This window comes from Amyelois transitella, chromosome 14 (genome assembly GCF_032362555.1).
Source record: "Amyelois transitella isolate CPQ chromosome 14, ilAmyTran1.1, whole genome shotgun sequence".
Lineage (NCBI taxonomy): Eukaryota > Metazoa > Arthropoda > Insecta > Lepidoptera > Pyralidae > Amyelois > Amyelois transitella.
Window position 1 is genome coordinate 11,033,912 of NC_083517.1, and position 12,488 is coordinate 11,046,399.

General features: G+C 35.9%; 1 protein-coding gene across 5 annotated transcripts in view; it reads left to right on the top strand.

Annotated features, from left to right (window-relative positions):
* Nucleotides 1-12,488, top strand: part of LOC106137283 (protein nubbin) — a 160,125-nt gene that overhangs the window by 120,325 nt on the left and 27,312 nt on the right. The gene's annotated exons all lie outside the window — the stretch shown is intronic.

The following is a 12,488-nucleotide window of genomic DNA, read 5'->3' on the forward strand; positions in this document are numbered from 1 at the left end:
ATAGATAATTATTTTACACAATAATTTATTACCAACCTAACACTTTTGTCCAATAAGACTTTGTAAAGGTAACAAAATCATAGTTTATATTAAACTACACCAAACATACTGCAATAAATAACATATATAGGTAAATATAATCACGTCTGTCTCTTACAGAGCCAACAGTCTCGCAAGGACTGAAGGGCCACGTTCACCTGTACGGCTTAATGAATTCTAATTTGAATAACTATGTGCTGTAGCAGTAGATTTGTTCGAGCTGATGTAATATGTAATCATTTCTATCTAGAATAATAGTTAATGTTTCCGAGTCAACCTTTTTCCTCAAATTGAAACAATAAGTATCTCAGTAAGACATTTAATTATCCATTTACTTCATGCATATCTCTCACTTTCACATACGTTAATCATCAGTGGTAGTTACATATAAACTACCTTTTTCCAATAAGCGCAAAGACAAATACTAGTGCGGTGCGCATGCGCACACTAAACATGCGTTTTGCGTTGCGCCGCGGGAGAAGCACGCAGAGCTGCGTCGGCCACCAACTAATTAATCAACTAAGGGGTAAGACACACGGTGCGATTCTTTGTAAGTGGCTATTCAAACTATTGGCGGTATGATGCAAATTTTCATGCCCATAAGCCAGGCTTATATCTTCTTTTTAGATATATAAATACATTCGGGAATGATTACGTAACCGAAATATTTTAATATTATATATTATACACAGGCTTTAATAAATCCAACCATCATTTTTCTGTTCTAACACACAGAAAAGCAAAAGTAGGTATAACGCAGGGATCGTGTTAAGTAGAACGATGTAGCGTCTGCCTATTCTTTTGAGAAAGAGGCGCAAAGAAATGTAACCAAAAGTCAAAGAAGTCATGAATTCATAGTTTAATTTTATTTCTTTCTTTAACACTCCACAGTTGTAAAAAATACTGAAATGAGACATAGAAAAAAAATATATTATCTATCTATCAACATTTTGAAAAGTCAAACTATAAAAATCTATTGCGTTCGTAATTAATAATTCGTATTAAAATCCCGGTTAATGGCATAACAGAGCACTTCAAACAGCAGCTTTTCCGCGGCGGCTCACCCGCTCGCGTGCGCGCACCACGCGGCACAGAGCGCCGCAGCGGGCACCGCACGACCGCGACGGCGGCGGGCGTGCGCTCCGATACTAATTGACAATCATACGCGGTTCTTATAAGAATCATTGTATTGTATTTATTTCCTCTAGTTGAAATTTAGACTAAATTAAAATTTTTAAAGATGTGATTCTTATCAAGCGTTTGACTTATTCATGAATCCTTATTTAAAAATTAACTTTTTAACTATTCTGTTTATATTTCTAACTCGAATTGATTATTTTAAGATAAAATATTGCTGTACTTAAAACGATCTGAGGAAAATACGCAGATAATTTTATCAAACTATTTAATATAATCGTGCGGCAATCGGCTTATTTGAGGAATATGCCGCACGATTGACCACATTATTATTTGATCGAATTCTTCATTTATGGTAATGATGCGAATTTGAATGATCTAAAGGTGTTCGATTTAAAACAATGGGTGTTCTTTTGTCCGGTCGTGGGAACCGGCGCAGTCGCCGGACGGCGGACGCGAACACTTTCGGGATATCGTTCTAGTTCCGCCGCACGCGATGCGTCCGCGCACCGCCGCTGCTGTGAATGCATTACGGCGTTTGTTTTTATTGCTGGAGCCCGTAATCAACTTAATCTAGCATTTGTTTGCTCTGTTATGGTTTACGGCCAGATTCTTGCTTGTAATTGGAGAGTTTAATGATGCAATTTTCAATCAGTTCTAGTCTTAGTACTTACTACTTTTTGTTCTAGCTAGCATGAAACTTTCCTACATATATGGCGGTTTTAAAATACTTGCTTTCTAATATCAGATACATTTACAGTTGAGACATAGAGCCAATAGTTAATTCTCAATTTAATGATCGCATTGAGACTTGGATAGTGGCAGGATAGTGATAGTGTTTAGTGTAGTTAAATCTTTGTATTTCTAATTAGACAGTGTTACCAATAGGAATGTTAAGAATCTAATTGATTTGTCTTCTCAATTCTGATCACAATTCAGTAGCTTCCCAACTAATGATATTCATGCATCATCCATCACGCGGTCTCTATGTTTAATTAGTATTTCTTTATTATTTGTACAGCCTGTTTGTATGTTTGTTCGACAGTCACTTCGTATAATGAGTGCGGAGTGTATCGCCCGTATCATAATTACTATGCACCAGAAAAAATGGTAGAAACTCTTCAAATAAAACTGAACTTTATGTGTATCGAGGTAAGATTGGTAAAGATGGTTTAGTGAGTTGTTTGTGCTGTGTAACGCAATGGGAAATGATTGTTTAAGCTAGACAATGGCGCGGATTAGCTCGCAGCCACTACACTCTGAATGCAGTATAATTGACGCGATATCTCGAACCAGCACGTGTTGCCACAACTAATGTTAATAATATTGATATTTATACGTCTCTAGTACCTACTGACGAGGCAAAGTTGTTTACTTATTAAGTATATACAACAGGTCAAAAAAGAATTGTAATAATTTAGTTTTTTAATTAGACTTGTAACAAGTAGCATTTGGTCGCGATATTTGTAATTTGGAATACAATCTAGATAATTTTGAAATCTAGAAATTTAGTTGTGTTGTTATGTGTAATATGTAGTATAATAAAAATAGTGAAGATGATTATCGACAACGATTTAGAATAAATAAACAAACGAATTAAAATAGCTTGCTTGCACTTTTATTTCCATTGTGTGACTTGGAGGTTTTTGGAATTGGAAAATGAAAAAGCTCCTAAAATAAATATTTTTTGCCACATTTGGTTTATTTACCAAAACCAACAGATGTGGTAGAATAGTTTTAGTTAAGACTTATCTACTTATTTTTTATCCAACAATTTTCTCACCAGATGTAAAAGGTTGGCAACGAAATTTGGCATAACTTTATTATGATGAGGTACGATGACAAGTTTGAAAAATTCTCACGACACCGTAAGCAAAAAGTAGTGAGTTTATTGAAATATAAGCATGTATTAGCATTAGCGCTGATATGGTTAGATCGAGGCTCGGAATGGCCGGGCCAGGCGGAGGCATGCGGAGGCTGGTCGCGAGGCCCGCCCGGTTCCCACGCCGGGAATTATATCTCGTGATAGACAAATTGGTCCACAACTCATCGCCTTACACACTTACTTAGTTGCAGCAATGGTAAAAATCTATTTGGTTCTTACTACGAAATTAGAAAACATTTGTAGGTACATTGTTCTTTAGTTTTCGATTATCACATACACGCACCACGCCTCTCTTATGCATAGGGATAGGCAGAGAAATATGCTATATATTTGTAAGTTCATCCAGATTCATATACCTAGTTCAAGCCAGCTTGACGGTTTAGGATTTCGTATACCAAATACTTTAAGTATTATTTAAAAACTGAGTGATATGATAATCTGTGGTACGTATATTTTTAAATTGAGGTTCTAGCGTTGGTTCTCAGCGCGGACCTTCACATATATTCGCTTTTTGTGTGTCCGATAAATTAATGGTAATGCCCATCGGACACGAAGTTATGAGTAATGAGTATATTCTAGATTTTCCCGCTTACGATAAGCTAGCTCATATTACTGTTGAATATAAAGAGAAACAAGCTGTTTCAGTCTTGTATTGAACCGCATGCCGCCCCGCTGGTGCGCGAACTCGGCTCACAAGACGTGGTTCCTTCGGGAGCGAGTGTTTATCCCGCTTATCAGAATTTTAAATTGCACCTCGCCCCGCGCTCGCTCTCCACGTCGTAAAACATTGAGATTCTAGAACTAAAGCCAAGTACATCTTTGTCAGTTATCGAACTAAGTAGAGGGATTGCTGCACTTTTGCGCGCAATATACGCAATCTGAAGGCTGCAAACTTTAACTTCATAGATAAGACGCATAATAATAGTTGCCAAAGTAATTTGTGTATATTCTTAAAAATCCATTACAATCGGACCCACATTTGACCCTGAAAATTTAACAGATAGAATATAGATCGATTATAATATTATTAAGTACTAGCTATGTAGGTATTACTCACAGCTGTTGCCTGCACAGCCTGTTGAAACAAGTTGCTAATCTCTGAACTCTGATTTCATCTACTTACTAGCTATAGCTTCAATACAAAATTTAGTTAAAATCAATCTCGCGATTGCACCATTTACATGCGTATATTATTAAGTAAGTACCTATGGATTTCTGTACACCCATCCGGCTCTGCCTCCGCACCGCCGGCGCGGGCCCGCATTCCCGGCGGTCGGCCGGCCATCCGAGAGGACGCAATCAAGCGGCTATTTTTGCGATGCGCCGCCATTTGACACGCCACTGCACTCGGGGGCGCTCCCGCGTGCTTGAACAACAACCCAAATAAAGTACCTTCGGTATTTCAAGTCACGAAACTATTCTTAATTTAAAACTAGACTGCCTTTTTGCTAAAATACGTAGTATGTTGTATGTCTAATGAATTCTAGCTATTCATGCGATGTGCCGCATGTTAAAACTAAAAGTAACGGCAACCTAGTAAGGAAACGTGAGATTCGGACTATCATTGCTGGATTTTTCTTATACGACAGTCTTGTAAGAAAACATTAACATTATGATATTTCATTACATCTCTATTAACATTATGCACTTAAGTTCTTAAATATACTAACCTCTTTCCCGAATGGGGCAGACACAAGTTCACACCACATCTCTCCACTCGCTACGATCCCTGCATTCTTCTTTCGCTGTAACAAGAATGCAGGCATCGTTGCGAGTAAATTCTACTCTTGATGCAAGCAAGCCTGTTTAGGCTCTCATAAAAATAGATTTTTTTATATTGAACGCGTAAGTAATAGGTACGAAAATGACTTCAGCACTAGTACATTAAATACTGTATCCTCCGTGTAGCGCATGTCGGGTATCGCGTTATATTTCACGCGCGATTAGCCCCCCGCCCCCGCCAGCGCAACTGAACGCTGAGATCCCTAACGTGTAAGTTCCGATACAGAATATTTCGCTAAAATGCGATAACTGAAACTTCGATACTAGTTCAAACACTGCTTAGGGTTAAAACACTGTGAATTGAATGGAACTCCGCCAGCAATCCATTCAAATATTAGCGTTAAATGCGATAGCCTTTCTATTTTGTATAACTATAGTAAATGATTCGAGGTCAAACATCATCATCGTCCTGGCGTTATTGGTTTTACACCACCACCACATTTGTTTTCTCAATCATCTAAATCTGAATTTGAATTATTATTCTGCTGCTGTCATGTTTGTCATGTCTGTCCGTCATGTCTGTAAACGCGCCTGTCATGTTGTGCGGAATAGAGAGATAGAAACAATAAACACAAGCGGCGCGATCAGCCGCTTTAAACGGAGCTAAAGACGACACCACAGCAATTACAACATGCTAATCCGCGTGTAAAATCCTAATAATTCAAAAAGAACTGTGATCCCCATTTAATTAGCATGTATAATATAATACGGCGCGATTCGGAGCGGAACCGGCTCATTATCGCCCGCCGGATAATTGAAAATGGCGCGCTCATTATAATATTTAGACGATTCTTCATCATAATTATTAATTTACACTAGACACACATTATGTCTCTGCTAATTATAAATTAAGAGTCACGACGGATGTAGATAGTACACCTGTTTAGGGTTCCTCAAATATAATATTATCATAAGTAATAGATAAAGCGTAATAATGTTTTGCATTTATGATGTTTATTTAAAGACTGAAAGTCGCTTTTCAATGTGTAACTTAAAAGATCAATAAATGAAATAAATAATTTCATCAGGAATACAAGGTTATTTATAAATATGTAATTAAGAAAATTCCTTATTTTTTCTGTTACTGAAGAAATAATATTATAACTACGGAACCTTTAAACGTATGATCCGGTGCCCTGGTTGGACGTATTTTAGAATTAGTAAAGTAGGTAAGGTTTTATTTTATACATTATCATTTTTCAAGGCTTTACTTTAATGTTAATAAAATACCTGCCTATAACTTTATTAGGTACATTAGTACTTATTTTAAATAAAAATAAATTATCTGTTTTTTTAATCATTTAATATAGGTAACAAATAATATTCTTCTAACAAGATTTTGTAAATCATTAACAAAGCAAAATCTTATTAGAACGACACAGATATCGCCCAGCCAAAAAAGTATAAGTACTAACTCGTATTATTCGTCTGAACTCCACAATACTTTGTAAATATTAATCTTTATTTATATGGAAACTTATAATACCAATGTTATAATTGAAAAACGTGTAAGCCTGCCAGAATAGCCGGCTCTCTGATTTGAATACGCTCCGACGCGGGCGCAGCGCCGATGTTATCTGCTCATATTATTACAAATTAAAAATCTTACAACATTAAATTACGACGCATAATGAGGCCTGTGTTACTCTTGTAGCTACAAGATAAGGCCGACCACGGGCTGGCGTGCGGTATGGATTTAATGCTCGCAACGGAATTACCAATCTCATTCACTAAACAATGCAGTTTAGATAAAAATAATTGTACAAGTAGGCTATATACTTATTTGTTTTTATTTGGTCTTTTATGAAAGATTTAAATAAGTATACTTTTGAAATGAAGTAAATATTATAATTGAATCATATTCAGTATTAAACTTAGTTGTGCATAAAGGTTTGTTATTTATAAAAATCTTACTGGAAAATTTCTATCCACTATTAGATTTTAAAAAATCTAATGATTGCAAACTATCACATTATTCAAATTCACTTAGTTTATTGTAGTGTCTTTCTAATCGATGTGGGTTTTGGGTATATGTTATGGAGCAAGTATCACGATAACGCCTAACGAAACTTTGGTGCTGGCTCTATGTCAGAATCTGTGTTATTTGAGCAAGTTTCGCATTAACTTCAAGATGTAAGGGTAATTGTTGTAGAGATGTGATCTACTGGTACAAGACACACGGTGCCGGCGCAGTACGGGGAACGTATTATGTAATTGAGTGCGTTAGCGGGGTGTGTCGGCGCCGCCGCGAACATGCGCCCGCGCACAGGGTTAGCCACTTTTGCGCATAACGTTTAAATATGTAATTTTAACGAATGTAATACATTTTAATTGTGACATATTTTAAGTATATAAAGTTCTTTATGATTATAATAAATAGGTTTGATTAATTCTTGTTCAGTAAACATGCGTTGTTTCAATGCGTAGTTTCTCATAATGTATTTTTACGAGTATATTCATTAGGGGTTATAGTTTTGGCACATGATTTTTATGTCTGTCTTGCAGCTAAAGCATTATATATATTGCTGTTAACAAATGAATTTATAATTTTCATGAAGCAGACGTTTCTAATACTCATTTGATTCGACTAAATAAAAATAATATAGCTCATCACTTAACGGACGGACGTTAGAAATGTCGGTTATAAGTCTATGTGCATTTAAAACATGTAAGACGAGTGTCAATATCCACAAATTCACTCAAATACATTCAGATTTGAGCATCAGATACTGCGTTGAACCTGGCACGGCGCCGCGTCGACGACAGATCCCTATCTCCTGCGCGCACGCATCGACGCGCGAGCAGCGTGAAAATTATGTTCCTATCATGTCGTTGCTCCTCAATAAGTAGAAAAGTATATACATTTTTCTGATTAAAACCATCGTTGTCTTTTAGGTATTGTAATTCTTGAACGCTTACTGCCAAAAGTATTTGCGATTGCAATCCTACTTATTAGCATTTGCCTTCGAACTTCGTACCTATGAACTGAAATACTTTTCATAATATATTCCAGATTTTACATTTAAACTGAATTCAAATCTTATTCAGACCATGGTAAATAGGCCTACCCCGGGCTCCTCTCCGGAGAAGTGAAGACGTGGCTGGTGTTTGCGAGGGGAGGAAGGCTGTTTAAAAATATAAGTTATGATTGATGCCAACCCTAGTGCTGCGACAGATCGCAATCTGGCGGAGTTGTCGCCAGCCGAGCCGGCCTGCGCGCACGCACGTTTGTAGGCAGGAACCGAACTCAATTTACCAGTAGCATGCTGACTTTTGTTACTTCACATTTATTACAAGTCTTGCTTACAGATATAAGTTTTTAGGGACTTTACGTCATGAATGGCATGACCCTTGATTTTCCTTCAAGAATCCTCTAAATACTTTCACAAACTTATGTGACGTGTTTTGAAAAACTTGTAACGATAAATTATTATTCGGAAAGAATACATTTTATACTTGGTAATGTTTACCGTGATCATTCATTCAGCAGTTTTGTCGGTTTCTACAATATCTATTATTGGCAGTTTAATAATAACTTACCAGATCCTAGGTATATTGAACCATACAGGCATATACTATAACGTCTTAAACACTTACAGGGTAGACAGAGCCAAAAGTTACAAGATTCGAAGGTCATGTTTAGCGGATTGTTAAGTGATTGACTGACTGACTAGGGATGACTCGATTGTAAAGGTCGCTAGCATTTTCTCATCTTGAAGAGAAGCTAGTGGCACACACCATGCTTTTTCTATCTACCAAACCAGCACGGAGGAATCAATCATTTGGCTTACGCAATGTCGGCTTTAGTAGTGGAATTGTCACATCCTTGTGCCGCGCTATCGGCACGTACTATCAGATGAGTCGCTCTCTCTCTTTGTGCGTTCTCAAAGTAGCGTTACTTTTTAATAACCACGGCGACGATCTGTGACGATGACACAACGGCGGCCCTTGTAAGACTATAGCTTTGTCGATCGCTGGCGAATAGCGAGGCTTCCGATCATCGCATTGTGCCGGCGACGTAATCGAATCATGATCGTTAATCGCACGAGTCGAATAATCGGGTCGACGGCCGCTGTTATTAATCGAGAAGAGCGCGGCGAGGGGGGAGGGGGGAGTCACGAGTGCACGCTCGAGATTTGAATACTAGATAATTAATATCGCTTTATTAGCGGGGAATATCGATTTATGAAGATATTGACCACTTTGTGAACGCCGCCGCGGATGCCGAGTCAATCAATTATTGGGCAGCGCGTGCCTTTACTCTTCATTTTACAAAAGGTATTTGATTTACCTAGTATGATTTGCATAATAAAATAAATATCTCATAAGATATCCAATAGAATGCCGACTTTGAGTCTTTTCGATTTTTTTCATCTGCCTGTTTATGATATTTATGTTCAATTTACATAGGTAAGTAACAATAAGCTAGAGTAACCTATGTACTTACTTCTTTTGCTACTACTCGTAAGTACGTAAGTACAATTTACTAAGGTTTAAAACATTTGTAACTATCGCTGGCTCAAATCGATGTAACTTTAATTGTTAAAGTATTTGTAAGGGCTAATCTACGAAAATACTAAACCGATTATGAAAATTCTTTCAGTGGTAGGTCGCTCGTAATATAATAAAGTAAAAAGTAATTCTAGACCATATTCTCAATATCGCACGCAATAGTATGGATCACTCGTACACATGAATAACAATGAGGCTGCGATTCGAATGGGAATGCTATTCCGATCTGTCAATTACCGACTAATTAAACTCATTATGCAGATGTGTGTAGTGTAGCCGCAGCTTTCTCTTTGAGAGCGCGCGCAGAACAACGAGGGAGCAGAAGTGGATCGCTTGAGAAAAATAATACTTTGCATCACGATACAACTGCTTTGGTTCATGATGCGAATCAACTTCATTGGGAAATTGATTCAGTAAAGAAAATAAAGTTTTTCATATGCAGAATTGAAAATTTTTCATACTTATATATTAAATTCGGAAAAGTCTATTGTTAACAAAGTTACATTGCTATGAAATCAAAATCTAAGAATCGTTTGTTAAGAATTCAATTATTAAGATGCGATCTGTAAATGAATAAATTTATTAAAACATTTCTGTTTTGCAATTATATCAATCAAATATAAAAATACTCATGATAAATAAATCGTGAATTTTTGTGTAAAAAGAAATACATATATCTATTACACAATATAATTATTGTGAACTATTATACGGAGTATGTATGTGAGTATCACATGTATTGTCTATTTAATTTGTAGCGTTGTTTCTAGATCTATCGAAGCGACTAATGCATTAACACTCAAACCTGGGAAGCGCACTAATGTTACTTTGTGTTCATTCTAATTTCAAATTACATTTCGGTAAGTAAGCATTGAAATAGATTTGCGTGTTATTTTTACGGTTGCGTGAATTTTACAAAAATGTTTTACATATTGAGGTTCGTTAATACTGCATAGAAGACATTTCGAGGATTTGAACGTATTTGCTCAGGATATCTGTTATAGGCAATGTTTTCTGGCAAAACCAATTAAAATATACTCGTGTCTTGCTGCGGTGAGGCAACTTTTACTGTATTTTTTTTAACTTTTACTTTACTTTTACTTATAGATGAATATATATTTTTTATTTTCCAGATTTGTTTCATAAACATTTTACTAGTAAACCCTTTTATCAAAAAACACGCTATTCAGTATTAAATTACAACAATTGATCAGTGCACTGGGTTTTTTAATTTATTAAATAGATAATGATACTGTGGTTAAAGCGCGCTACATAAATATATTATTTTTCTTATAAGTGAACTGCAGCAGAACCAACTTATCGTGACGCATTAAATGTTTGGAGACGACATGTAGAGACTGGCGTCTCCACATACACAAACAGTAAAACGACAAAAATGTGCACTGCCTAACCAACGCCCGAACCTTAAACAAAATTAGTTTAAAAACAAATTTTATGTTCTGTAGTCCACATTATTTTGTCCTATTACATGAACTGCACTCTCAATATCACTTCCTGCGTAAGCGCAACCCACACCTGGTTCTGTGAATTTTATAATAATCCTGTCAAATTATATTCAGACATCAAAACTCATAAAACAACGTGAAGAGGTATCATGTTGCGTGTGAGGTAAAAAAATCTGTTCTTAGTTCAATTGTTTTATTGACTGTACTTTTACTTAACGGCCTTTTTCTCTTTATTTTTTTTCAAATATGAATAGTCTCGTTCGTTATTCAGGATACTTGCCCAATTTTACTGAATAACAAACAAACTTGGGTCTTCATATTATGTTCTCCTGATATTCTTTTAATTTTATAAAAAATAGTTAAAATGTCTATAAATGTACTAATAACTACATTTTTTTACTCAAAATATATATCGAAGCATTGAAATTTAATAGGTATCATGTGGTCGGGACTCACGGGACCACACTATATAATGATAATCAAGACGTTAGTGTTGTGTTGTCATGTACTTAATTACAGAGCCCTCGTCCTTTCCACGCGTCAGAGGCATGTTCCTACGCCTAACAGTTGAGACGATAAACATTTTAATCTTGAAAACTTTACTGAATGTAAAATATACCAGCCGGATATCTTATGCTTATAATATTTAAAGAAGAAAATTGTCGAAATATCACTTTTTTACATATTTTGATTTTATTTCCTTGATTAATTTCCATAAACCTATTTAACATGGTTAAATAAACCAAGTAAAACAAAAAAAAAGCATCCATTTAGTTTAAATTATTGTTCCAAATAATATCGTTAAACTTGTCCAAACATTTTTTTTGTTTTAAGTTTAACTTCATAATAACAATGCATCATTTCCTGCTACGACTTCAACCATATAACTTTTTATCACATTAAGAAATGCAAGTCATCAGCCATTTTTTGTCAGTCTATTTGCATCCATTCAAATATTATTGATAGCTGTAAGTTCAGTTATTTCCGCCGAAGAAAAGATTCCCCTCGGCGTCGTTTTTTAGCTTATGAATAACAAAATATGCTTTGTGCTCAGATTCCGAATTCACGCAAAAACTCACTACAATTTGATAGGCTCGCGCTCGGAGGACTCGTTTTATTTGAGCCGATCGGAGTATTGTAAAGCTCGTCTGGTGTTTTGCCACATTTCATTATGGCCAGAATTCAACTCACTAAAATAAGGAATGATTAAAATTGTATTTGTATTCAAAACAATATTTGTATTGTCCCCAACTACTTACTTATTTTGTTAAAAAATTCTATATCTTTGAAAGTGCTTTCGTGTTTATTTGAATAATAAATTAAAATCTAATTGATGATTTAGGAAACATTATAAATTGTACCGTAGTTGCATTAGCCTGTGAAGTTATATATCCAGAAGAAACGGTTTTATTAGAAGTATTCTATTAGTGTTGTTGCACGTTGTATGTGGTTCGTGGTGACTGCAGTGTGGCGGTTTTTAACGAATTTTCATGACGTAATGCTTTTTTGTTGGCAAATACATATCTCGAATGATCGACTTCGTTGAAATCTTCGACATAAAATGGCGTTTTGAAGTATTTCAGTTTTTTTGGAGTATGTAGAGACACAAGTATATTCTGACGGCAGAAGTTTCCCATGCGCCCGCGCCGCGCCACTCGGTCACTAAA